This window comes from Mytilus galloprovincialis, chromosome 9 (assembly GCF_965363235.1).
Source record: "Mytilus galloprovincialis chromosome 9, xbMytGall1.hap1.1, whole genome shotgun sequence".
NCBI lineage: Eukaryota > Metazoa > Mollusca > Bivalvia > Mytilida > Mytilidae > Mytilus > Mytilus galloprovincialis.
The window spans coordinates 19,947,614-19,974,746 of NC_134846.1; the positions used below are offsets into that span (position 1 = coordinate 19,947,614).

Here is a 27,133-nt window from a genome sequence, read left to right on the forward strand (position 1 = left end):
AGCCACATTTCAATCTTTTTGGGGGCAAAATGTCACATATTTCAAATTTAGAGCCTAAAACTTGAGTTTGTGCTATTTTTAGCTTTTCCCATCCTGACAATATGCTTTTATATAAAAAATGTCCTAAATAATGTTATAAATGCACAGAAAGTTATTCTGTGGTGTTAAACATTGAAACATAAGTTGTTTACTACCCCTAACAAAATTTTGTCATGCAGATTTAATGAAATTATTTGATTTTTAGCCCTTATAGCATTGCGTCATACTATGTACTTGGCAGATAGCATAGCCTAATGTAAGCACTGCAGAAACTCACAAAAGCACCCTTTATTATTCTAAATGAAATTTTTATATCTTAAATTTTATTAACTGATGTAAATAAACACAGTTAAATGACCATGACTGCACTTTTGATCAATTTGTAGTACTTTACTGACACCAGATGAAAAAAAGGGGGGTCAATATTCCTTGACACTTCAATACCTTGGATTTTTTACTAAATTCATTGCAAAAATTGTTGAAAGTCTTTAAAGAAGTAGAACAAACAAAACATATCAGCAAACAATGATCTTGATATTGAAAGTTTATGTTCCTGTAGCCCAAAATGAAATTTTCAAGTATTTTCTATTAAAGTCATACATTACAGTCAGTTTAAATTGAGCTGTGAAATTTTTAATATAAGTCACATAATGCTCAGATAGACTGTTTTTAACTGCAAATTGACTAAGGATTAAGAATAAAGCAAAATAAAAGATTTCTAATCAACTTTTTTGTCTCTTTAAGCAAAATGCGGTGAAACATCAAAATCAGAAAACAATTGTTTTTTTTTGTCTTAACTGATCATTTGAGATAATAGTAGCCACATTTCAATCTTTTTGGGGGCAAAATGTCACATATTTCAAATTTAGAGCCTAAAACTTGAGTTTGTGCTATTTTTAGCTTTTCCCATCCTGACAATATGCTTTTATATAAAAAATGTCCTAAATAATGTTATAAATGCACAGAAAGTTATTCTGTGGTGTTAAACATTGAAACATAAGTTGTTTACTACCCCTAACAAAATTTTGTCATGCAGATTTAATGAAATTATTTGATTTTTAGCCCTTATAGCATTGCGTCATACTATGTACTTGGCAGATAGCATAGCCTAATGTAAGCACTGCAGAAACTCACAAAAGCACCCTTTATTATTCTAAATGAAATTTTTATATCTTAAATTTTATTAACTGATGTAAATAAACACAGTTAAATGACCATGACTGCACTTTTGATCAATTTGTAGTACTTTACTGACACCAGATGAAAAAAAGGGGGGTCAATATTCCTTGACACTTCAATACCTTGGATTTTTTACTAAATTCATTGCAAAAATTGTTGAAAGTCTTTAAAGAAGTAGAACAAACAAAACATATCAGCAAACAATGATCTTGATATTGAAAGTTTATGTTCCTGTAGCCCAAAATGAAATTTTCAAGTATTTTCTATTAAAGTCATACATTACAGTCAGTTTAAATTGAGCTGTGAAATTTTTAATATAAGTCACATAATGCTCAGATAGACTGTTTTTAACTGCAAATTGACTAAGGATTAAGAATAAAGCAAAATAAAAGATTTCTAATCAACTTTTTTGTCTCTTTAAGCAAAATGCGGTGAAACATCAAAATCAGAAAACAATTGTTTTTTTTTGTCTTAACTGATCATTTGAGATAATAGTAGCCACATTTCAATCTTTTTGGGGGCAAAATGTCACATATTTCAAATTTAGAGCCTAAAACTTGAGTTTGTGCTATTTTTAGCTTTTCCCATCCTGACAATATGCTTTTATATAAAAAATGTCCTAAATAATGTTATAAATGCACAGAAAGTTATTCTGTGGTGTTAAACATTGAAACATAAGTTGTTTACTACCCCTAACAAAATTTTGTCATGCAGATTTAATGAAATTATTTGATTTTTAGCCCTTATAGCATTGCGTCATACTATGTACTTGGCAGATAGCATAGCCTAATGTAAGCACTGCAGAAACTCACAAAAGCACCCTTTATTATTCTAAATGAAATTTTTATATCTTAAATTTTATTAACTGATGTAAATAAACACAGTTAAATGACCATGACTGCACTTTTGATCAATTTGTAGTACTTTACTGACACCAGATGAAAAAAAGGGGGGTCAATATTCCTTGACACTTCAATACCTTGGATTTTTTACTAAATTCATTGCAAAAATTGTTGAAAGTCTTTAAAGAAGTAGAACAAACAAAACATATCAGCAAACAATGATCTTGATATTGAAAGTTTATGTTCCTGTAGCCCAAAATGAAATTTTCAAGTATTTTCTATTAAAGTCATACATTACAGTCAGTTTAAATTGAGCTGTGAAATTTTTAATATAAGTCACATAATGCTCAGATAGACTGTTTTTAACTGCAAATTGACTAAGGATTAAGAATAAAGCAAAATAAAAGATTTCTAATCAACTTTTTTGTCTCTTTAAGCAAAATGCGGTGAAACATCAAAATCAGAAAACAATTGTTTTTTTTTGTCTTAACTGATCATTTGAGATAATAGTAGCCACATTTCAATCTTTTTGGGGGCAAAATGTCACATATTTCAAATTTAGAGCCTAAAACTTGAGTTTGTGCTATTTTTAGCTTTTCCCATCCTGACAATATGCTTTTATATAAAAAATGTCCTAAATAATGTTATAAATGCACAGAAAGTTATTCTGTGGTGTTAAACATTGAAACATAAGTTGTTTACTACCCCTAACAAAATTTTGTCATGCAGATTTAATGAAATTATTTGATTTTTAGCCCTTATAGCATTGCGTCATACTATGTACTTGGCAGATAGCATAGCCTAATGTAAGCACTGCAGAAACTCACAAAAGCACCCTTTATTATTCTAAATGAAATTTTTATATCTTAAATTTTATTAACTGATGTAAATAAACACAGTTAAATGACCATGACTGCACTTTTGATCAATTTGTAGTACTTTACTGACACCAGATGAAAAAAAGGGGGGTCAATATTCCTTGACACTTCAATACCTTGGATTTTTTACTAAATTCATTGCAAAAATTGTTGAAAGTCTTTAAAGAAGTAGAACAAACAAAACATATCAGCAAACAATGATCTTGATATTGAAAGTTTATGTTCCTGTAGCCCAAAATGAAATTTTCAAGTATTTTCTATTAAAGTCATACATTACAGTCAGTTTAAATTGAGCTGTGAAATTTTTAATATAAGTCACATAATGCTCAGATAGACTGTTTTTAACTGCAAATTGACTAAGGATTAAGAATAAAGCAAAATAAAAGATTTCTAATCAACTTTTTTGTCTCTTTAGGTGTCATACCACCAATTACTCCCTCAAATTTAGAACGTATGTGAAAGTAGGCCTACTCGGACAAAAAATAGTGCATTTGATGTCATTGTTCACCTAAACTAAACAACAAATTTGCAGAAATGAAAGTTTTGTTGAAAGAGAAATATATTAAGACCATTTTGAGCCAAAATTTACCTGTCTATGAGTTTGCATTAAAAATTGAGGATTAATGCGCTCCATAGTATACTAATTTAAGATTTCCAGAAAACCAGGGGTTATTTTTAGTGGTACCTCCTTTCGGAAGCTCTCTGCTTTCTTATATGATTTTGAATGAATGTTGAAAATTGGCATGCAGAAAGGTGACACCTGTACAATTCAGGATATACCTAGTTTCTATGAAGTTAAACTTAAGGTAAAATATTTAGAAAGCTGTGAAAATTGCAAAATTTGGTTGGACAGATAGGGACTTTTAATTGGTGGTATGACACCTTTAAGCAAAATGCGGTGAAACATCAAAATCAGAAAACAATTGTTTTTTTTTGTCTTAACTGATCATTTGAGATAATAGTAGCCACATTTCAATCTTTTTGGGGGCAAAATGTCACATATTTCAAATTTAGAGCCTAAAACTTGAGTTTGTGCTATTTTTAGCTTTTCCCATCCTGACAATATGCTTTTATATAAAAAATGTCCTAAATAATGTTATAAATGCACAGAAAGTTATTCTGTGGTGTTAAACATTGAAACATAAGTTGTTTACTACCCCTAACAAAATTTTGTCATGCAGATTTAATGAAATTATTTGATTTTTAGCCCTTATAGCATTGCGTCATACTATGTACTTGGCAGATAGCATAGCCTAATGTAAGCACTGCAGAAACTCACAAAAGCACCCTTTATTATTCTAAATGAAATTTTTATATCTTAAATTTTATTAACTGATGTAAATAAACACAGTTAAATGACCATGACTGCACTTTTGATCAATTTGTAGTACTTTACTGACACCAGATGAAAAAAAGGGGGGTCAATATTCCTTGACACTTCAATACCTTGGATTTTTTACTAAATTCATTGCAAAAATTGTTGAAAGTCTTTAAAGAAGTAGAACAAACAAAACATATCAGCAAACAATGATCTTGATATTGAAAGTTTATGTTCCTGTAGCCCAAAATGAAATTTTCAAGTATTTTCTATTAAAGTCATACATTACAGTCAGTTTAAATTGAGCTGTGAAATTTTTAATATAAGTCACATAATGCTCAGATAGACTGTTTTTAACTGCAAATTGACTAAGGATTAAGAATAAAGCAAAATAAAAGATTTCTAATCAACTTTTTTGTCTCTTTAAGCAAAATGCGGTGAAACATCAAAATCAGAAAACAATTGTTTTTTTTTGTCTTAACTGATCATTTGAGATAATAGTAGCCACATTTCAATCTTTTTGGGGGCAAAATGTCACATATTTCAAATTTAGAGCCTAAAACTTGAGTTTGTGCTATTTTTAGCTTTTCCCATCCTGACAATATGCTTTTATATAAAAAATGTCCTAAATAATGTTATAAATGCACAGAAAGTTATTCTGTGGTGTTAAACATTGAAACATAAGTTGTTTACTACCCCTAACAAAATTTTGTCATGCAGATTTAATGAAATTATTTGATTTTTAGCCCTTATAGCATTGCGTCATACTATGTACTTGGCAGATAGCATAGCCTAATGTAAGCACTGCAGAAACTCACAAAAGCACCCTTTATTATTCTAAATGAAATTTTTATATCTTAAATTTTATTAACTGATGTAAATAAACACAGTTAAATGACCATGACTGCACTTTTGATCAATTTGTAGTACTTTACTGACACCAGATGAAAAAAAGGGGGGTCAATATTCCTTGACACTTCAATACCTTGGATTTTTTACTAAATTCATTGCAAAAATTGTTGAAAGTCTTTAAAGAAGTAGAACAAACAAAACATATCAGCAAACAATGATCTTGATATTGAAAGTTTATGTTCCTGTAGCCCAAAATGAAATTTTCAAGTATTTTCTATTAAAGTCATACATTACAGTCAGTTTAAATTGAGCTGTGAAATTTTTAATATAAGTCACATAATGCTCAGATAGACTGTTTTTAACTGCAAATTGACTAAGGATTAAGAATAAAGCAAAATAAAAGATTTCTAATCAACTTTTTTGTCTCTTTAGGTGTCATACCACCAATTACTCCCTCAAATTTAGAACGTATGTGAAAGTAGGCCTACTCGGACAAAAAATAGTGCATTTGATGTCATTGTTCACCTAAACTAAACAACAAATTTGCAGAAATGAAAGTTTTGTTGAAAGAGAAATATATTAAGACCATTTTGAGCCAAAATTTACCTGTCTATGAGTTTGCATTAAAAATTGAGGATTAATGCGCTCCATAGTATACTAATTTAAGATTTCCAGAAAACCAGGGGTTATTTTTAGTGGTACCTCCTTTCGGAAGCTCTCTGCTTTCTTATATGATTTTGAATGAATGTTGAAAATTGGCATGCAGAAAGGTGACACCTGTACAATTCAGGATATACCTAGTTTCTATGAAGTTAAACTTAAGGTAAAATATTTAGAAAGCTGTGAAAATTGCAAAATTTGGTTGGACAGATAGGGACTTTTAATTGGTGGTATGACACCTTTAAGCAAAATGCGGTGAAACATCAAAATCAGAAAACAATTGTTTTTTTTTGTCTTAACTGATCATTTGAGATAATAGTAGCCACATTTCAATCTTTTTGGGGGCAAAATGTCACATATTTCAAATTTAGAGCCTAAAACTTGAGTTTGTGCTATTTTTAGCTTTTCCCATCCTGACAATATGCTTTTATATAAAAAATGTCCTAAATAATGTTATAAATGCACAGAAAGTTATTCTGTGGTGTTAAACATTGAAACATAAGTTGTTTACTACCCCTAACAAAATTTTGTCATGCAGATTTAATGAAATTATTTGATTTTTAGCCCTTATAGCATTGCGTCATACTATGTACTTGGCAGATAGCATAGCCTAATGTAAGCACTGCAGAAACTCACAAAAGCACCCTTTATTATTCTAAATGAAATTTTTATATCTTAAATTTTATTAACTGATGTAAATAAACACAGTTAAATGACCATGACTGCACTTTTGATCAATTTGTAGTACTTTACTGACACCAGATGAAAAAAAGGGGGGTCAATATTCCTTGACACTTCAATACCTTGGATTTTTTACTAAATTCATTGCAAAAATTGTTGAAAGTCTTTAAAGAAGTAGAACAAACAAAACATATCAGCAAACAATGATCTTGATATTGAAAGTTTATGTTCCTGTAGCCCAAAATGAAATTTTCAAGTATTTTCTATTAAAGTCATACATTACAGTCAGTTTAAATTGAGCTGTGAAATTTTTAATATAAGTCACATAATGCTCAGATAGACTGTTTTTAACTGCAAATTGACTAAGGATTAAGAATAAAGCAAAATAAAAGATTTCTAATCAACTTTTTTGTCTCTTTAAGCAAAATGCGGTGAAACATCAAAATCAGAAAACAATTGTTTTTTTTTGTCTTAACTGATCATTTGAGATAATAGTAGCCACATTTCAATCTTTTTGGGGGCAAAATGTCACATATTTCAAATTTAGAGCCTAAAACTTGAGTTTGTGCTATTTTTAGCTTTTCCCATCCTGACAATATGCTTTTATATAAAAAATGTCCTAAATAATGTTATAAATGCACAGAAAGTTATTCTGTGGTGTTAAACATTGAAACATAAGTTGTTTACTACCCCTAACAAAATTTTGTCATGCAGATTTAATGAAATTATTTGATTTTTAGCCCTTATAGCATTGCGTCATACTATGTACTTGGCAGATAGCATAGCCTAATGTAAGCACTGCAGAAACTCACAAAAGCACCCTTTATTATTCTAAATGAAATTTTTATATCTTAAATTTTATTAACTGATGTAAATAAACACAGTTAAATGACCATGACTGCACTTTTGATCAATTTGTAGTACTTTACTGACACCAGATGAAAAAAAGGGGGGTCAATATTCCTTGACACTTCAATACCTTGGATTTTTTACTAAATTCATTGCAAAAATTGTTGAAAGTCTTTAAAGAAGTAGAACAAACAAAACATATCAGCAAACAATGATCTTGATATTGAAAGTTTATGTTCCTGTAGCCCAAAATGAAATTTTCAAGTATTTTCTATTAAAGTCATACATTACAGTCAGTTTAAATTGAGCTGTGAAATTTTTAATATAAGTCACATAATGCTCAGATAGACTGTTTTTAACTGCAAATTGACTAAGGATTAAGAATAAAGCAAAATAAAAGATTTCTAATCAACTTTTTTGTCTCTTTAGGTGTCATACCACCAATTACTCCCTCAAATTTAGAACGTATGTGAAAGTAGGCCTACTCGGACAAAAAATAGTGCATTTGATGTCATTGTTCACCTAAACTAAACAACAAATTTGCAGAAATGAAAGTTTTGTTGAAAGAGAAATATATTAAGACCATTTTGAGCCAAAATTTACCTGTCTATGAGTTTGCATTAAAAATTGAGGATTAATGCGCTCCATAGTATACTAATTTAAGATTTCCAGAAAACCAGGGGTTATTTTTAGTGGTACCTCCTTTCGGAAGCTCTCTGCTTTCTTATATGATTTTGAATGAATGTTGAAAATTGGCATGCAGAAAGGTGACACCTGTACAATTCAGGATATACCTAGTTTCTATGAAGTTAAACTTAAGGTAAAATATTTAGAAAGCTGTGAAAATTGCAAAATTTGGTTGGACAGATAGGGACTTTTAATTGGTGGTATGACACCTTTAAGCAAAATGCGGTGAAACATCAAAATCAGAAAACAATTGTTTTTTTTTGTCTTAACTGATCATTTGAGATAATAGTAGCCACATTTCAATCTTTTTGGGGGCAAAATGTCACATATTTCAAATTTAGAGCCTAAAACTTGAGTTTGTGCTATTTTTAGCTTTTCCCATCCTGACAATATGCTTTTATATAAAAAATGTCCTAAATAATGTTATAAATGCACAGAAAGTTATTCTGTGGTGTTAAACATTGAAACATAAGTTGTTTACTACCCCTAACAAAATTTTGTCATGCAGATTTAATGAAATTATTTGATTTTTAGCCCTTATAGCATTGCGTCATACTATGTACTTGGCAGATAGCATAGCCTAATGTAAGCACTGCAGAAACTCACAAAAGCACCCTTTATTATTCTAAATGAAATTTTTATATCTTAAATTTTATTAACTGATGTAAATAAACACAGTTAAATGACCATGACTGCACTTTTGATCAATTTGTAGTACTTTACTGACACCAGATGAAAAAAAGGGGGGTCAATATTCCTTGACACTTCAATACCTTGGATTTTTTACTAAATTCATTGCAAAAATTGTTGAAAGTCTTTAAAGAAGTAGAACAAACAAAACATATCAGCAAACAATGATCTTGATATTGAAAGTTTATGTTCCTGTAGCCCAAAATGAAATTTTCAAGTATTTTCTATTAAAGTCATACATTACAGTCAGTTTAAATTGAGCTGTGAAATTTTTAATATAAGTCACATAATGCTCAGATAGACTGTTTTTAACTGCAAATTGACTAAGGATTAAGAATAAAGCAAAATAAAAGATTTCTAATCAACTTTTTTGTCTCTTTAAGCAAAATGCGGTGAAACATCAAAATCAGAAAACAATTGTTTTTTTTTGTCTTAACTGATCATTTGAGATAATAGTAGCCACATTTCAATCTTTTTGGGGGCAAAATGTCACATATTTCAAATTTAGAGCCTAAAACTTGAGTTTGTGCTATTTTTAGCTTTTCCCATCCTGACAATATGCTTTTATATAAAAAATGTCCTAAATAATGTTATAAATGCACAGAAAGTTATTCTGTGGTGTTAAACATTGAAACATAAGTTGTTTACTACCCCTAACAAAATTTTGTCATGCAGATTTAATGAAATTATTTGATTTTTAGCCCTTATAGCATTGCGTCATACTATGTACTTGGCAGATAGCATAGCCTAATGTAAGCACTGCAGAAACTCACAAAAGCACCCTTTATTATTCTAAATGAAATTTTTATATCTTAAATTTTATTAACTGATGTAAATAAACACAGTTAAATGACCATGACTGCACTTTTGATCAATTTGTAGTACTTTACTGACACCAGATGAAAAAAAGGGGGGTCAATATTCCTTGACACTTCAATACCTTGGATTTTTTACTAAATTCATTGCAAAAATTGTTGAAAGTCTTTAAAGAAGTAGAACAAACAAAACATATCAGCAAACAATGATCTTGATATTGAAAGTTTATGTTCCTGTAGCCCAAAATGAAATTTTCAAGTATTTTCTATTAAAGTCATACATTACAGTCAGTTTAAATTGAGCTGTGAAATTTTTAATATAAGTCACATAATGCTCAGATAGACTGTTTTTAACTGCAAATTGACTAAGGATTAAGAATAAAGCAAAATAAAAGATTTCTAATCAACTTTTTTGTCTCTTTAGGTGTCATACCACCAATTACTCCCTCAAATTTAGAACGTATGTGAAAGTAGGCCTACTCGGACAAAAAATAGTGCATTTGATGTCATTGTTCACCTAAACTAAACAACAAATTTGCAGAAATGAAAGTTTTGTTGAAAGAGAAATATATTAAGACCATTTTGAGCCAAAATTTACCTGTCTATGAGTTTGCATTAAAAATTGAGGATTAATGCGCTCCATAGTATACTAATTTAAGATTTCCAGAAAACCAGGGGTTATTTTTAGTGGTACCTCCTTTCGGAAGCTCTCTGCTTTCTTATATGATTTTGAATGAATGTTGAAAATTGGCATGCAGAAAGGTGACACCTGTACAATTCAGGATATACCTAGTTTCTATGAAGTTAAACTTAAGGTAAAATATTTAGAAAGCTGTGAAAATTGCAAAATTTGGTTGGACAGATAGGGACTTTTAATTGGTGGTATGACACCTTTAAGCAAAATGCGGTGAAACATCAAAATCAGAAAACAATTGTTTTTTTTTGTCTTAACTGATCATTTGAGATAATAGTAGCCACATTTCAATCTTTTTGGGGGCAAAATGTCACATATTTCAAATTTAGAGCCTAAAACTTGAGTTTGTGCTATTTTTAGCTTTTCCCATCCTGACAATATGCTTTTATATAAAAAATGTCCTAAATAATGTTATAAATGCACAGAAAGTTATTCTGTGGTGTTAAACATTGAAACATAAGTTGTTTACTACCCCTAACAAAATTTTGTCATGCAGATTTAATGAAATTATTTGATTTTTAGCCCTTATAGCATTGCGTCATACTATGTACTTGGCAGATAGCATAGCCTAATGTAAGCACTGCAGAAACTCACAAAAGCACCCTTTATTATTCTAAATGAAATTTTTATATCTTAAATTTTATTAACTGATGTAAATAAACACAGTTAAATGACCATGACTGCACTTTTGATCAATTTGTAGTACTTTACTGACACCAGATGAAAAAAAGGGGGGTCAATATTCCTTGACACTTCAATACCTTGGATTTTTTACTAAATTCATTGCAAAAATTGTTGAAAGTCTTTAAAGAAGTAGAACAAACAAAACATATCAGCAAACAATGATCTTGATATTGAAAGTTTATGTTCCTGTAGCCCAAAATGAAATTTTCAAGTATTTTCTATTAAAGTCATACATTACAGTCAGTTTAAATTGAGCTGTGAAATTTTTAATATAAGTCACATAATGCTCAGATAGACTGTTTTTAACTGCAAATTGACTAAGGATTAAGAATAAAGCAAAATAAAAGATTTCTAATCAACTTTTTTGTCTCTTTAAGCAAAATGCGGTGAAACATCAAAATCAGAAAACAATTGTTTTTTTTTGTCTTAACTGATCATTTGAGATAATAGTAGCCACATTTCAATCTTTTTGGGGGCAAAATGTCACATATTTCAAATTTAGAGCCTAAAACTTGAGTTTGTGCTATTTTTAGCTTTTCCCATCCTGACAATATGCTTTTATATAAAAAATGTCCTAAATAATGTTATAAATGCACAGAAAGTTATTCTGTGGTGTTAAACATTGAAACATAAGTTGTTTACTACCCCTAACAAAATTTTGTCATGCAGATTTAATGAAATTATTTGATTTTTAGCCCTTATAGCATTGCGTCATACTATGTACTTGGCAGATAGCATAGCCTAATGTAAGCACTGCAGAAACTCACAAAAGCACCCTTTATTATTCTAAATGAAATTTTTATATCTTAAATTTTATTAACTGATGTAAATAAACACAGTTAAATGACCATGACTGCACTTTTGATCAATTTGTAGTACTTTACTGACACCAGATGAAAAAAAGGGGGGTCAATATTCCTTGACACTTCAATACCTTGGATTTTTTACTAAATTCATTGCAAAAATTGTTGAAAGTCTTTAAAGAAGTAGAACAAACAAAACATATCAGCAAACAATGATCTTGATATTGAAAGTTTATGTTCCTGTAGCCCAAAATGAAATTTTCAAGTATTTTCTATTAAAGTCATACATTACAGTCAGTTTAAATTGAGCTGTGAAATTTTTAATATAAGTCACATAATGCTCAGATAGACTGTTTTTAACTGCAAATTGACTAAGGATTAAGAATAAAGCAAAATAAAAGATTTCTAATCAACTTTTTTGTCTCTTTAGGTGTCATACCACCAATTACTCCCTCAAATTTAGAACGTATGTGAAAGTAGGCCTACTCGGACAAAAAATAGTGCATTTGATGTCATTGTTCACCTAAACTAAACAACAAATTTGCAGAAATGAAAGTTTTGTTGAAAGAGAAATATATTAAGACCATTTTGAGCCAAAATTTACCTGTCTATGAGTTTGCATTAAAAATTGAGGATTAATGCGCTCCATAGTATACTAATTTAAGATTTCCAGAAAACCAGGGGTTATTTTTAGTGGTACCTCCTTTCGGAAGCTCTCTGCTTTCTTATATGATTTTGAATGAATGTTGAAAATTGGCATGCAGAAAGGTGACACCTGTACAATTCAGGATATACCTAGTTTCTATGAAGTTAAACTTAAGGTAAAATATTTAGAAAGCTGTGAAAATTGCAAAATTTGGTTGGACAGATAGGGACTTTTAATTGGTGGTATGACACCTTTAAGCAAAATGCGGTGAAACATCAAAATCAGAAAACAATTGTTTTTTTTTGTCTTAACTGATCATTTGAGATAATAGTAGCCACATTTCAATCTTTTTGGGGGCAAAATGTCACATATTTCAAATTTAGAGCCTAAAACTTGAGTTTGTGCTATTTTTAGCTTTTCCCATCCTGACAATATGCTTTTATATAAAAAATGTCCTAAATAATGTTATAAATGCACAGAAAGTTATTCTGTGGTGTTAAACATTGAAACATAAGTTGTTTACTACCCCTAACAAAATTTTGTCATGCAGATTTAATGAAATTATTTGATTTTTAGCCCTTATAGCATTGCGTCATACTATGTACTTGGCAGATAGCATAGCCTAATGTAAGCACTGCAGAAACTCACAAAAGCACCCTTTATTATTCTAAATGAAATTTTTATATCTTAAATTTTATTAACTGATGTAAATAAACACAGTTAAATGACCATGACTGCACTTTTGATCAATTTGTAGTACTTTACTGACACCAGATGAAAAAAAGGGGGGTCAATATTCCTTGACACTTCAATACCTTGGATTTTTTACTAAATTCATTGCAAAAATTGTTGAAAGTCTTTAAAGAAGTAGAACAAACAAAACATATCAGCAAACAATGATCTTGATATTGAAAGTTTATGTTCCTGTAGCCCAAAATGAAATTTTCAAGTATTTTCTATTAAAGTCATACATTACAGTCAGTTTAAATTGAGCTGTGAAATTTTTAATATAAGTCACATAATGCTCAGATAGACTGTTTTTAACTGCAAATTGACTAAGGATTAAGAATAAAGCAAAATAAAAGATTTCTAATCAACTTTTTTGTCTCTTTAAGCAAAATGCGGTGAAACATCAAAATCAGAAAACAATTGTTTTTTTTTGTCTTAACTGATCATTTGAGATAATAGTAGCCACATTTCAATCTTTTTGGGGGCAAAATGTCACATATTTCAAATTTAGAGCCTAAAACTTGAGTTTGTGCTATTTTTAGCTTTTCCCATCCTGACAATATGCTTTTATATAAAAAATGTCCTAAATAATGTTATAAATGCACAGAAAGTTATTCTGTGGTGTTAAACATTGAAACATAAGTTGTTTACTACCCCTAACAAAATTTTGTCATGCAGATTTAATGAAATTATTTGATTTTTAGCCCTTATAGCATTGCGTCATACTATGTACTTGGCAGATAGCATAGCCTAATGTAAGCACTGCAGAAACTCACAAAAGCACCCTTTATTATTCTAAATGAAATTTTTATATCTTAAATTTTATTAACTGATGTAAATAAACACAGTTAAATGACCATGACTGCACTTTTGATCAATTTGTAGTACTTTACTGACACCAGATGAAAAAAAGGGGGGTCAATATTCCTTGACACTTCAATACCTTGGATTTTTTACTAAATTCATTGCAAAAATTGTTGAAAGTCTTTAAAGAAGTAGAACAAACAAAACATATCAGCAAACAATGATCTTGATATTGAAAGTTTATGTTCCTGTAGCCCAAAATGAAATTTTCAAGTATTTTCTATTAAAGTCATACATTACAGTCAGTTTAAATTGAGCTGTGAAATTTTTAATATAAGTCACATAATGCTCAGATAGACTGTTTTTAACTGCAAATTGACTAAGGATTAAGAATAAAGCAAAATAAAAGATTTCTAATCAACTTTTTTGTCTCTTTAGGTGTCATACCACCAATTACTCCCTCAAATTTAGAACGTATGTGAAAGTAGGCCTACTCGGACAAAAAATAGTGCATTTGATGTCATTGTTCACCTAAACTAAACAACAAATTTGCAGAAATGAAAGTTTTGTTGAAAGAGAAATATATTAAGACCATTTTGAGCCAAAATTTACCTGTCTATGAGTTTGCATTAAAAATTGAGGATTAATGCGCTCCATAGTATACTAATTTAAGATTTCCAGAAAACCAGGGGTTATTTTTAGTGGTACCTCCTTTCGGAAGCTCTCTGCTTTCTTATATGATTTTGAATGAATGTTGAAAATTGGCATGCAGAAAGGTGACACCTGTACAATTCAGGATATACCTAGTTTCTATGAAGTTAAACTTAAGGTAAAATATTTAGAAAGCTGTGAAAATTGCAAAATTTGGTTGGACAGATAGGGACTTTTAATTGGTGGTATGACACCTTTAAGCAAAATGCGGTGAAACATCAAAATCAGAAAACAATTGTTTTTTTTTGTCTTAACTGATCATTTGAGATAATAGTAGCCACATTTCAATCTTTTTGGGGGCAAAATGTCACATATTTCAAATTTAGAGCCTAAAACTTGAGTTTGTGCTATTTTTAGCTTTTCCCATCCTGACAATATGCTTTTATATAAAAAATGTCCTAAATAATGTTATAAATGCACAGAAAGTTATTCTGTGGTGTTAAACATTGAAACATAAGTTGTTTACTACCCCTAACAAAATTTTGTCATGCAGATTTAATGAAATTATTTGATTTTTAGCCCTTATAGCATTGCGTCATACTATGTACTTGGCAGATAGCATAGCCTAATGTAAGCACTGCAGAAACTCACAAAAGCACCCTTTATTATTCTAAATGAAATTTTTATATCTTAAATTTTATTAACTGATGTAAATAAACACAGTTAAATGACCATGACTGCACTTTTGATCAATTTGTAGTACTTTACTGACACCAGATGAAAAAAAGGGGGGTCAATATTCCTTGACACTTCAATACCTTGGATTTTTTACTAAATTCATTGCAAAAATTGTTGAAAGTCTTTAAAGAAGTAGAACAAACAAAACATATCAGCAAACAATGATCTTGATATTGAAAGTTTATGTTCCTGTAGCCCAAAATGAAATTTTCAAGTATTTTCTATTAAAGTCATACATTACAGTCAGTTTAAATTGAGCTGTGAAATTTTTAATATAAGTCACATAATGCTCAGATAGACTGTTTTTAACTGCAAATTGACTAAGGATTAAGAATAAAGCAAAATAAAAGATTTCTAATCAACTTTTTTGTCTCTTTAAGCAAAATGCGGTGAAACATCAAAATCAGAAAACAATTGTTTTTTTTTGTCTTAACTGATCATTTGAGATAATAGTAGCCACATTTCAATCTTTTTGGGGGCAAAATGTCACATATTTCAAATTTAGAGCCTAAAACTTGAGTTTGTGCTATTTTTAGCTTTTCCCATCCTGACAATATGCTTTTATATAAAAAATGTCCTAAATAATGTTATAAATGCACAGAAAGTTATTCTGTGGTGTTAAACATTGAAACATAAGTTGTTTACTACCCCTAACAAAATTTTGTCATGCAGATTTAATGAAATTATTTGATTTTTAGCCCTTATAGCATTGCGTCATACTATGTACTTGGCAGATAGCATAGCCTAATGTAAGCACTGCAGAAACTCACAAAAGCACCCTTTATTATTCTAAATGAAATTTTTATATCTTAAATTTTATTAACTGATGTAAATAAACACAGTTAAATGACCATGACTGCACTTTTGATCAATTTGTAGTACTTTACTGACACCAGATGAAAAAAAGGGGGGTCAATATTCCTTGACACTTCAATACCTTGGATTTTTTACTAAATTCATTGCAAAAATTGTTGAAAGTCTTTAAAGAAGTAGAACAAACAAAACATATCAGCAAACAATGATCTTGATATTGAAAGTTTATGTTCCTGTAGCCCAAAATGAAATTTTCAAGTATTTTCTATTAAAGTCATACATTACAGTCAGTTTAAATTGAGCTGTGAAATTTTTAATATAAGTCACATAATGCTCAGATAGACTGTTTTTAACTGCAAATTGACTAAGGATTAAGAATAAAGCAAAATAAAAGATTTCTAATCAACTTTTTTGTCTCTTTAAGCAAAATGCGGTGAAACATCAAAATCAGAAAACAATTGTTTTTTTTTGTCTTAACTGATCATTTGAGATAATAGTAGCCACATTTCAATCTTTTTGGGGGCAAAATGTCACATATTTCAAATTTAGAGCCTAAAACTTGAGTTTGTGCTATTTTTAGCTTTTCCCATCCTGACAATATGCTTTTATATAAAAAATGTCCTAAATAATGTTATAAATGCACAGAAAGTTATTCTGTGGTGTTAAACATTGAAACATAAGTTGTTTACTACCCCTAACAAAATTTTGTCATGCAGATTTAATGAAATTATTTGATTTTTAGCCCTTATAGCATTGCGTCATACTATGTACTTGGCAGATAGCATAGCCTAATGTAAGCACTGCAGAAACTCACAAAAGCACCCTTTATTATTCTAAATGAAATTTTTATATCTTAAATTTTATTAACTGATGTAAATAAACACAGTTAAATGACCATGACTGCACTTTTGATCAATTTGTAGTACTTTACTGACACCAGATGAAAAAAAGGGGGGTCAATATTCCTTGACACTTCAATACCTTGGATTTTTTACTAAATTCATTGCAAAAATTGTTGAAAGTCTTTAAAGAAGTAGAACAAACAAAACATATCAGCAAACAATGATCTTGATATTGAAAGTTTATGTTCCTGTAGCCCAAAATGAAATTTTCAAGTATTTTCTATTAAAGTCATACATTACAGTCAGTTTAAATTGAGCTGTGAAATTTTTAATATAAGTCACATAATGCTCAGATAGACTGTTTTTAACTGCAAATTGACTAAGGATTAAGAATAAAGCAAAATAAAAGATTTCTAATCAACTTTTTTGTCTCTTTAAGCAAAATGCGGTGAAACATCAAAATCAGAAAACAGTTGTTTTTTTTTGTCTTAACTGATCATTTGAGATAATAGTAGCCACATTTCAATCTTTTTGGGGGCAAAATGTCACATATTTCAAATTTAGAGCCTAAAACTTGAGTTTGTGCTATTTTTAGCTTTTCCCATCCTGACAATATGCTTTTATATAAAAAATGTCCTAAATAATGTTATAAATGCACAGAAAGTTATTCTGTGGTGTTAAACATTGAAACATAAGTTGTTTACTACCCCTAACAAAATTTTGTCATGCAGATTTAATGAAATTATTTGATTTTTAGCCCTTATAGCATTGCGTCATACTATGTACTTGGCAGATAGCATAGCCTAATGTAAGCACTGCAGAAACTCACAAAAGCACCCTTTATTATTCTAAATGAAATTTTTATATCTTAAATTTTATTAACTGATGTAAATAAACACAGTTAAATGACCATGACTGCACTTTTGATCAATTTGTAGTACTTTACTGACACCAGATGAAAAAAAGGGGGGTCAATATTCCTTGACACTTCAATACCTTGGATTTTTTACTAAATTCATTGCAAAAATTGTTGAAAGTCTTTAAAGAAGTAGAACAAACAAAACATATCAGCAAACAATGATCTTGATATTGAAAGTTTATGTTCCTGTAGCCCAAAATGAAATTTTCAAGTATTTTCTATTAAAGTCATACATTACAGTCAGTTTAAATTGAGCTGTGAAATTTTTAATATAAGTCACATAATGCTCAGATAGACTGTTTTTAACTGCAAATTGACTAAGGATTAAGAATAAAGCAAAATAAAAGATTTCTAATCAACTTTTTTGTCTCTTTAAGCAAAATGCGGTGAAACATCAAAATCAGAAAACAATTGTTTTTTTTGTCTTAACTGATCATTTGAGATAATAGTAGCCACATTTCAATCTTTTTGGGGGCAAAATGTCACATATTTCAAATTTAGAGCCTAAAACTTGAGTTTGTGCTATTTTTAGCTTTTCCCATCCTGACAATATGCTTTTATATAAAAAATGTCCTAAATAATGTTATAAATGCACAGAAAGTTATTCTGTGGTGTTAAACATTGAAACATAAGTTGTTTACTACCCCTAACAAAATTTTGTCATGCAGATTTAATGAAATTATTTGATTTTTAGCCCTTATAGCATTGCGTCATACTATGTACTTGGCAGATAGCATAGCCTAATGTAAGCACTGCAGAAACTCACAAAAGCACCCTTTATTATTCTAAATGAAATTTTTATATCTTAAATTTTATTAACTGATGTAAATAAACACAGTTAAATGACCATGACTGCACTTTTGATCAATTTGTAGTACTTTACTGACACCAGATGAAAAAAAGGGGGGTCAATATTCCTTGACACTTCAATACCTTGGATTTTTTACTAAATTCATTGCAAAAATTGTTGAAAGTCTTTAAAGAAGTAGAACAAACAAAACATATCAGCAAACAATGATCTTGATATTGAAAGTTTATGTTCCTGTAGCCCAAAATGAAATTTTCAAGTATTTTCTATTAAAGTCATACATTACAGTCAGTTTAAATTGAGCTGTGAAATTTTTAATATAAGTCACATAATGCTCAGATAGACTGTTTTTAACTGCAAATTGACTAAGGATTAAGAATAAAGCAAAATAAAAGATTTCTAATCAACTTTTTTGTCTCTTTAAGCAAAATGCGGTGAAACATCAAAATCAGAAAACAATTGTTTTTTTTTGTCTTAACTGATCATTTGAGATAATAGTAGCCACATTTCAATCTTTTTGGGGGCAAAATGTCACATATTTCAAATTTAGAGCCTAAAACTTGAGTTTGTGCTATTTTTAGCTTTTCCCATCCTGACAATATGCTTTTATATAAAAAATGTCCTAAATAATGTTATAAATGCACAGAAAGTTATTCTGTGGTGTTAAACATTGAAACATAAGTTGTTTACTACCCCTAACAAAATTTTGTCATGCAGATTTAATGAAATTATTTGATTTTTAGCCCTTATAGCATTGCGTCATACTATGTACTTGGCAGATAGCATAGCCTAATGTAAGCACTCAGCAGAAACTCACAAAAGCACCCTTTATTATTCTAAATGAAATTTTTATATCTTAAATTTTATTAACTGATGTAAATAAACACAGTTAAATGACCATGACTGCACTTTTGATCAATTTGTAGTACTTTACTGACACCAGATGAAAAAAAGGGGGGTCAATATTCCTTGACACTTCAATACCTTGGATTTTTTACTAAATTCATTGCAAAAATTGTTGAAAGTCTTTAAAGAAGTAGAACAAACAAAACATATCAGCAAACAATGATCTTGATATTGAAAGTTTATGTTCCTGTAGCCCAAAATGAAATTTTCAAGTATTTTCTATTAAAGTCATACATTACAGTCAGTTTAAATTGAGCTGTGAAATTTTTAATATAAGTCACATAATGCTCAGAAAGACTGTTTTTAACTGCAAATTGACTAAGGATTAAGAATAAAGCAAAATAAAAGATTTCTAATCAACTTTTTTGTCTCTTTAGGTGTCATACCACCAATTACTCCCTCAAATTTAGAACGTATGTGAAAGTAGGCCTACTCGGACAAAAAATAGTGCATTTGATGTCATTGTTCACCTAAACTAAACAACAAATTTGCAGAAATGAAAGTTTTGTTGAAAGAGAAATATATTAAGACCATTTTGAGCCAAAATTTACCTGTCTATGAGTTTGCATTAAAAATTGAGGATTAATGCGCTCCATAGTATACTAATTTAAGATTTCCAGAAAACCAGGGGTTATTTTTAGTGGTACCTCCTTTCGGAAGCTCTCTGCTTTCTTATATGATTTTGAATGAATGTTGAAAATTGGCATGCAGAAAGGTGACACCTGTACAATTCAGGATATACCTAGTTTCTATGAAGTTAAACTTAAGGTAAAATATTTAGAAAGCTGTGAAAATTGCAAAATTTGGTTGGACAGATAGGGACTTTTAATTGGTGGTATGACACCTAAAAGATTTATCTTCAGATAATAAACACTCTTACGAACTTTGCATTTATCTAGGCAATACGTTGTAATAGACAAAATACATGAAAATCTAGTCTTCCGTTTTTTCCACATTTGTTTTGTTTTGTTCCTTTTTCAGGAGAAGGGACGTTTGATTCTTTCCAAAAATATCAATCATAATCAAACACGTATCAATAAACAGACTTTGTTTAAAGCACTATAATATTTGTATATGTTTTAACCAAAAACTGCGCATATAGAAAAGAAAGGTGGTAACATTTCGAATATTTAAAATTGTAGGATTGGATGCATTAGAGGTATATATGAATTCGAATATCACAGCAAACGTTGGCGACAAAGTTGAACTCAAGTGCCACTTTGTGTTAGAAGGTGATGACGTCATTACCCGGATTAATTTACAAGCCAGAGCTAGCGATGATTATGAGAACATAGCAGCATTTTATCCACCAAGTATTATCAAAGACCCATATTTAAACAGTGCTGGGCAGTATCTCCAAAATCATGTAACTCTAACGAACCCCACCAATTCAGAAAATGCCACATCCATGTTATTTAATTCAATTCAATCTAGAGATGACAAGGCATATAGGTGTATTGTAAAATATGACAGTGATGATGATCATAAAACCACAGCATCAGATCCAACAATGATAACTGTTAATTGTAAGTATTTCCAGCATTATTGGTTTTACCTGGGACTATTATACTAACAATAGTCCCAGATTATACCGAGATATTACTTATTAATTTGTTACATATCAAAGAGACAAAATGTATGATAATAATGGGAACTTTTCACAACACTTTCAACCGAGTTGAACTTTAGACACATTTATATGCATATGTATATGATATCTAACTTAAAAACAATATTAATTGACGTGGTGCGTGTGTTAAGTTGAGTTTAATATTTTAAATCCAACAATACGTGATTCTAAATAATGACGTCATCAGGGACAATCGAGACTACATTTTTTTGGAAAGCTTAAACAAATAAAACGTTTGATTTTCATTTTGCTATCGAAAATGAGAATGACAAGAAATTAATTCTGAAAGAAACCGGCTTAATGTGTTATGTAATATCGTTTTGATATATTAAACCGACAATATCTTATTCTACTGTAATTTCATTTTGATATATTAAAACAAGATCTTAGTCCTGGGTTAAAGATATTACTTTTTTTATTTATTTCTGACATTCAATCAAGAACGAAAAGTTTTTAAAATGCATGGATAATATAAATTAGTAGTTTATACCAGTTTCTTTCCTTATATTGCATCAAATGCATTTAGAAATTCTTCAATATTTACAAATTCTGCATTTTTGTCGAGTCTGCAACTTTTGTTGCAGAAAGCTCGACATAGGGATAGTGATCCGGCGGCGGCGTTAGCTAACTTCTTAAAAGCTTTATATATTAGAAGGTGGAATACCTGGACGCTTCATACTTTGTATATAGATGCCTCATGTTACGAACTTTCTTTCAGTCACATGTCCAATGTTCTTGACCTCATTTTCATGGTTCAGTGACCACTTGAAAAAAGTTCAGATTTTTTTTATGTTAAATTCTCTCTGAATATTATTAATAGGATAACTATATTTAATATGTGCGTACCTTGCAAGGTCCTCATGCCCGTCAGACAGTTTTCACTTGACCTCGACCTTATTTCATGGATCAGTGAACAAGGTTAAGTTTTGGTGGTCAAGTCCATATCTTAGATACTATAAGCAACAGGTCTTGTATATTCGGTGTATGGAAGGACTGTAAGGTGTACATGTCCAACTGACAGGTGTCATCTGACCTTGACCTCATTTTCATGGTTCAGTGGTTATAGTTAAGATTTTGTGTTTTGGTCTGTTTTTCTCATACTTTATGCAATAGGTGTACTTTATTTGTTGTATAGAATGATTGTAAGGTGTACTAGTCTAGCGGACAGATGTCATCTGAACTTGACCCCATTTTCATGGTTCAGTGGTCAAAGTTAAGTTTTTGGGTTTTGGTCTATTTATCTAATACTATATGCCATATGTCAACTATATTTGGTGTATGGAAATGTTTTATGATCTTAATGTCAGTGGCGTAGGTTTTATTTGACCTTGACCTCATTTTCACGGTTCATTGCTCAGTGTTAAGTGTTTGTGTTTTGGTCTATTTTTCTTAAACTATGAGCAATAGGGCAACTATATTTGTTGTATAAACGAATTGTTAAAATGTCTGCCTGGCATGGTTCATCTGACCTTGACCTCATTTTCATGGTTCATTGGTCAATGTTTAGTTATCTTGATTAATGTTAAGTTTATGAGACAGTTGTAATGAAGCTTTATATTTAGGACTATCAACATAATATGACCGGACAATTTGGACTGTGCAATGAAATTTACTTTTAAACAACATTTTATTAATTCAATTATTTTAATGTATATTTAGGTTTTGCATTTATTTTATCATTCTATACTTTGTCGTAAATTTAGGCATAAGTGTTTTTACACGGATTATGTGTCATAATCTTGGACAAAGGTCTTAAATACATTTACTCTATTTATCTCATTATTTATTCTCTGTGACAGTTTAGACTATAATTTGCAAATGCGTGTCGGACACTAATTACTCTTTTAATCTTTTAATCTATTGTTATTTCTAATTTGTCATCTGTTAATCTGCTTAATCCTTTAATTGCTTGTGCTTATATATATTGTTATTGTTTGTATGTTACATTACATTAAGTTTGGAGTCTGTTGTTAGGTCTTGCCGGACTGCTGAAATAAAAGTTTAAGGAGCGAATCTTCCTTCTTGATTTACATATAGTCGAATAGCCATTTCACCCGGCTATAATAATATCAATGATTAGTAAAGATGGCGAGACATTTCAGCGTGTGCACTCTTGTATATTTTATATAATATATAAATATATTAAAATGAAAATGAATTTCATTGACCGACACTTTATTTCATCTAATAAAAGAATTATTCACTAATTTATTTTATTATTGTAGCATTGGTAGATCCTGATTGTGTTGCAAAAGGGAATGACGGTGATTGTAAATTTTACAAATGTTTCGAAGAGCAGAGACAATGTGGCTCTGATGGGATTCTTCTCGGCTTTGGCTACAACTCCTGTAAAAGGTTTGGTCAATTCTACAGTAGATTTACAAAGAGGGGAAAAGCATGGATTGACTGTATAAAACCGTGCATAACAAAAGCTCTGGTAGTGAAATACAACGAAAGTTTGGAAGCAGGACAGAACTGTACTGAGCTGCAGACCGAAACATTTGAAGCACAAGAGACGTGTTATCAGGATTGCGGCTTCTGTGATGTCTATTTACCTAACTTTAAGCAAATACGTAAAGTTGTAAGCATCCCAGATTCTGCTTCTGACGACGCTTTGAAACAAGTCGTAAAGAATGAAATAGAGTGCGTCTCTGATTTGATTGGTTCTGACTTTTTTTCATAAAATTGACATTGTTGTGAATCTGTTTACTGTTACATTTATTGTGAAAAAAAATAACCACTAACTTTTGATTTTTTTTTTTTTTTTTGACATTGTACATAGAAATAAGAAGATGAGGTATGAGTGCCAAATGAGACATCTTTCCATCCACAATCTTGTAAAGTAAGCAATTTTATGTTCAATGCTGAAAAGTAAGCTATAAAGGACTAAAAATAACATGTATAAAACAATAAAAAAAAACTTTACGGCTTTATTTAATATACAAAAGAAGAAGAAATGTATCTAATAATATGGTACTTATATATAATAATATAAGTACTGTTTATACAAACAGACTTCCAGCTTACACAATGTGATAATAAAGATGCTGACATTATGGATACTTTTAATTAACATACACAGACCACTTGGTTTATCTTGAGGTTAAATCCCTGGCATTTGACACTTTGAAGTTACAACTGGAATCTCACTAGGGGCACACTTTAATCTTTTCTTAATCAGATACATGTCATAAACAATCACTGTTGGTGAAGAAATGCAGATTATGATACCAGATCTTATAAAAATCAATTACACAACAATTAGTATATTATCTAAAGGTCAGTGAGGCCAGACTCCTCCCACTGTTGATTGATGTACCCTATTTGTGTGTGAAGCCATATGCATGGTCTTTGTATAATCACTTTCTTGGTTCATAGCAGGCTTGACTAGTTGATATAGTTTTACAGTGCTATTATTTAATTTACCGCCCACCATCCACCTTCCTAACACCTTCAATAATGTTTCATGACAAGGGAAACATCTCAGTTTTTACTAGTGATATATATTTTATTTTATTAATTTCAATTCTTTGATGGCATTTTATCATTGGTTATTTCTAAAATTTCATTCATCCCCAAGCATTTCGGGGGAAAATTTTATCAAATTTATTCCAGCGCCAGTTTGATAGACCCCTTCTACTCTACTAGCACATGGGTTATCCCCATGCAGACCTTGCACACACCGGCTGCAGATGAGACGCCTAGTCTCAATACCTAAGTGGAGAACCCTCGCTTCACATTCCCCGGCTGGCGTATTGTCGGGCATGCAGGTTCTTCCTCACACTGGAGGTTGCAAGCTGATTTGCTCAGGCAGGAACTCAAAATTGTCTTGTATGCTGAGTGTTTCCCTAAGGCCAAAACCAGATTGATTAATTGTTTTTATAATAAAATTATTATTGATTCTAATATATCTTTCTGCTTTAAGCCAGTATGATTTGCTAAGACCATGTTTTTGGTTTACACACAGATACCCTATTCTGTTACACCGTCCCGTAATTTATATAGTTCGTTTGATTATATTCTTAATCTATTTATGTGTTCCAGTCTAGGAGGATTATTCATCTTTAACCTTATAAGAACATTAAAACATCGTATCATCGCTACCTTTCCCCTGCTCACACGGATCTCAAACCGAACATTGCAAGGTCATACCAGTTCTGGAGAACTTTTCAAAGGACAAACGTCATCTAGGACACAATTCGTGGCTAACCACAGAGTGAGTTAACTTTACAACATTGTTTTTGAAGCCTTCAAATTACTCTATACATATTTGAACATTCTCTCCGTGAAACACTGGAAATTTAACTGCTCTTGAAAGTACAACATTTTCTCGGATTCAACGGACTGTGCTATCTATTACCTTTGACATTTCGTTTTAATAACATTAATTGAACACATTGTAAAATTGTATTTTATTTGTTTTTCAGCTTTTTACCATATGTCAGATTGGTTCATAATTAAAGTATCAGCACCTGATAGTCTTTTCTCCTTGAGCCCAATCGTCGGTTATACTTAATGGTCAGGCCATTACAGTAAAAAGTCTACAACTTGCCTGTTGTGTCTCACAGATAACGCCACTCCACGTTAGTTATACAGCTATATAACTACCTACCTGGTGAGCCCTGCATGTACGCGTCATCCCTTGACGTACAAAAAAAATGACAACAACTTGTCTACACATCTCCTGAACAGGAAATACAACGGAGCATCGTTCGTAGCTGTTACCTTGACACTACGCAACACAGCTTGTGCGTCCTAGGCAGCAAACCGACAACGTTGAACAAACACTGCCTACAGTTAGTCGATTTACATCATGGATCCCAGTCACGCGGAACCGCAAGAAGAGATACAGCCCCCAGAGGGAAATGTCCCAGATCTAGAACTACTACAAAATCCGTCTAATACAACACTTTCAGATGAAAATGTCGAGACTAGGCGAGTGCGTGAACTTACCGAAAAGGGACAGGGAGCCTTTATAGAAAAACGGGACAAGTTCTATCACGACTTAGAGGCCCTATGGTCAAACCTAGAATCTCAGTTATTAGAAACGACCAAGCCTCCTAACGATCTCCAGCAATTGTTAACAGCACAAGATAAAATTGTACAAGCCTGTACTAAGTATCGCAGGCTCACAGACGAGTACTTGACATTTCTGAAAAATACAAAAACATTAGACAGCCTTCAAGACATTGAGACATCAGAGATAACTAGATTTCTCTTACGCAAGGACCTGCTTTTCTCCCGATTAACAAGCTTTAACGATCGGGCAGAATCCTTTCATACTTGGAAAGCAAGCTTCAAGAACGTGACTGATGAGTTACAAGTCTCTGCCTCAGAACAGATCGATTTACTGATCAAGTGGCTCGGTCCAGAGTCTGCTAAACACGCCATTAGCATAAGAGCGTCGAACGCCAATAATCCTTCCATAGGTATACAGAGATTATGGAAGAGGCTTGACGAGCGATATGGTGCTCCAGAAATGTTGGAAGCCTCTCTCATGAGTAAACTCGTCAATTTTCCTACCTTGACGAACAAAGATAACGCACGTCTTTATGACTTGTCTGATATTCTATCAGAAATCGAATATCACAAGGAAAATCCCAAGCTGGGATGTTTACTTGCTTATTTCGATTCTTCGTCCGGTATAAATCCTATTGTGGAAAAACTACCATACGGACTCCAAGAAAAGTGGATAACAAGGGCTTCAAGATACAAGTCCAAATATGAAGTTGCCTTTCCGCCATTCACAGAATTCTCTGTCTTCATCAGGGAAATGAGCAAAATTAAGAACGATCCTGGGTTCATCTTTGGATCAAAAGTAACACCAAATACAAAAGACTCTACGCCAAGGTTCACACCTCAGACGTACTCTAAAGTCAACGTCCATAAGACGGCTGTTGAACAGCAAACTGAAGACAGCAGTCAACAACAAAATCTGTGTATCCTACACAAGACAAAGCATACCTTGAATGAATG

General features: G+C 31.0%; 2 long non-coding RNA genes across 2 annotated transcripts; both read left to right on the forward strand.

The window, feature by feature from the left end:
• Positions 1-20,437: 20,437 nt before the first annotated feature.
• On the forward strand, positions 20,438-23,901 carry LOC143044581 (uncharacterized). The gene is made up of 2 exons (XR_012968722.1): positions 20,438-21,053; positions 23,383-23,901. It is a non-coding gene; the product is annotated as an uncharacterized LOC143044581 (long non-coding RNA).
• A 1,243-nt stretch (positions 23,902-25,144) lies between these two features.
• Positions 25,145-25,633, forward strand: LOC143046683 (uncharacterized). The gene is made up of 2 exons (XR_012969228.1): positions 25,145-25,373; positions 25,585-25,633. It is a non-coding gene; the product is annotated as an uncharacterized LOC143046683 (long non-coding RNA).
• Positions 25,634-27,133: the final 1,500 nt, after the last annotated feature.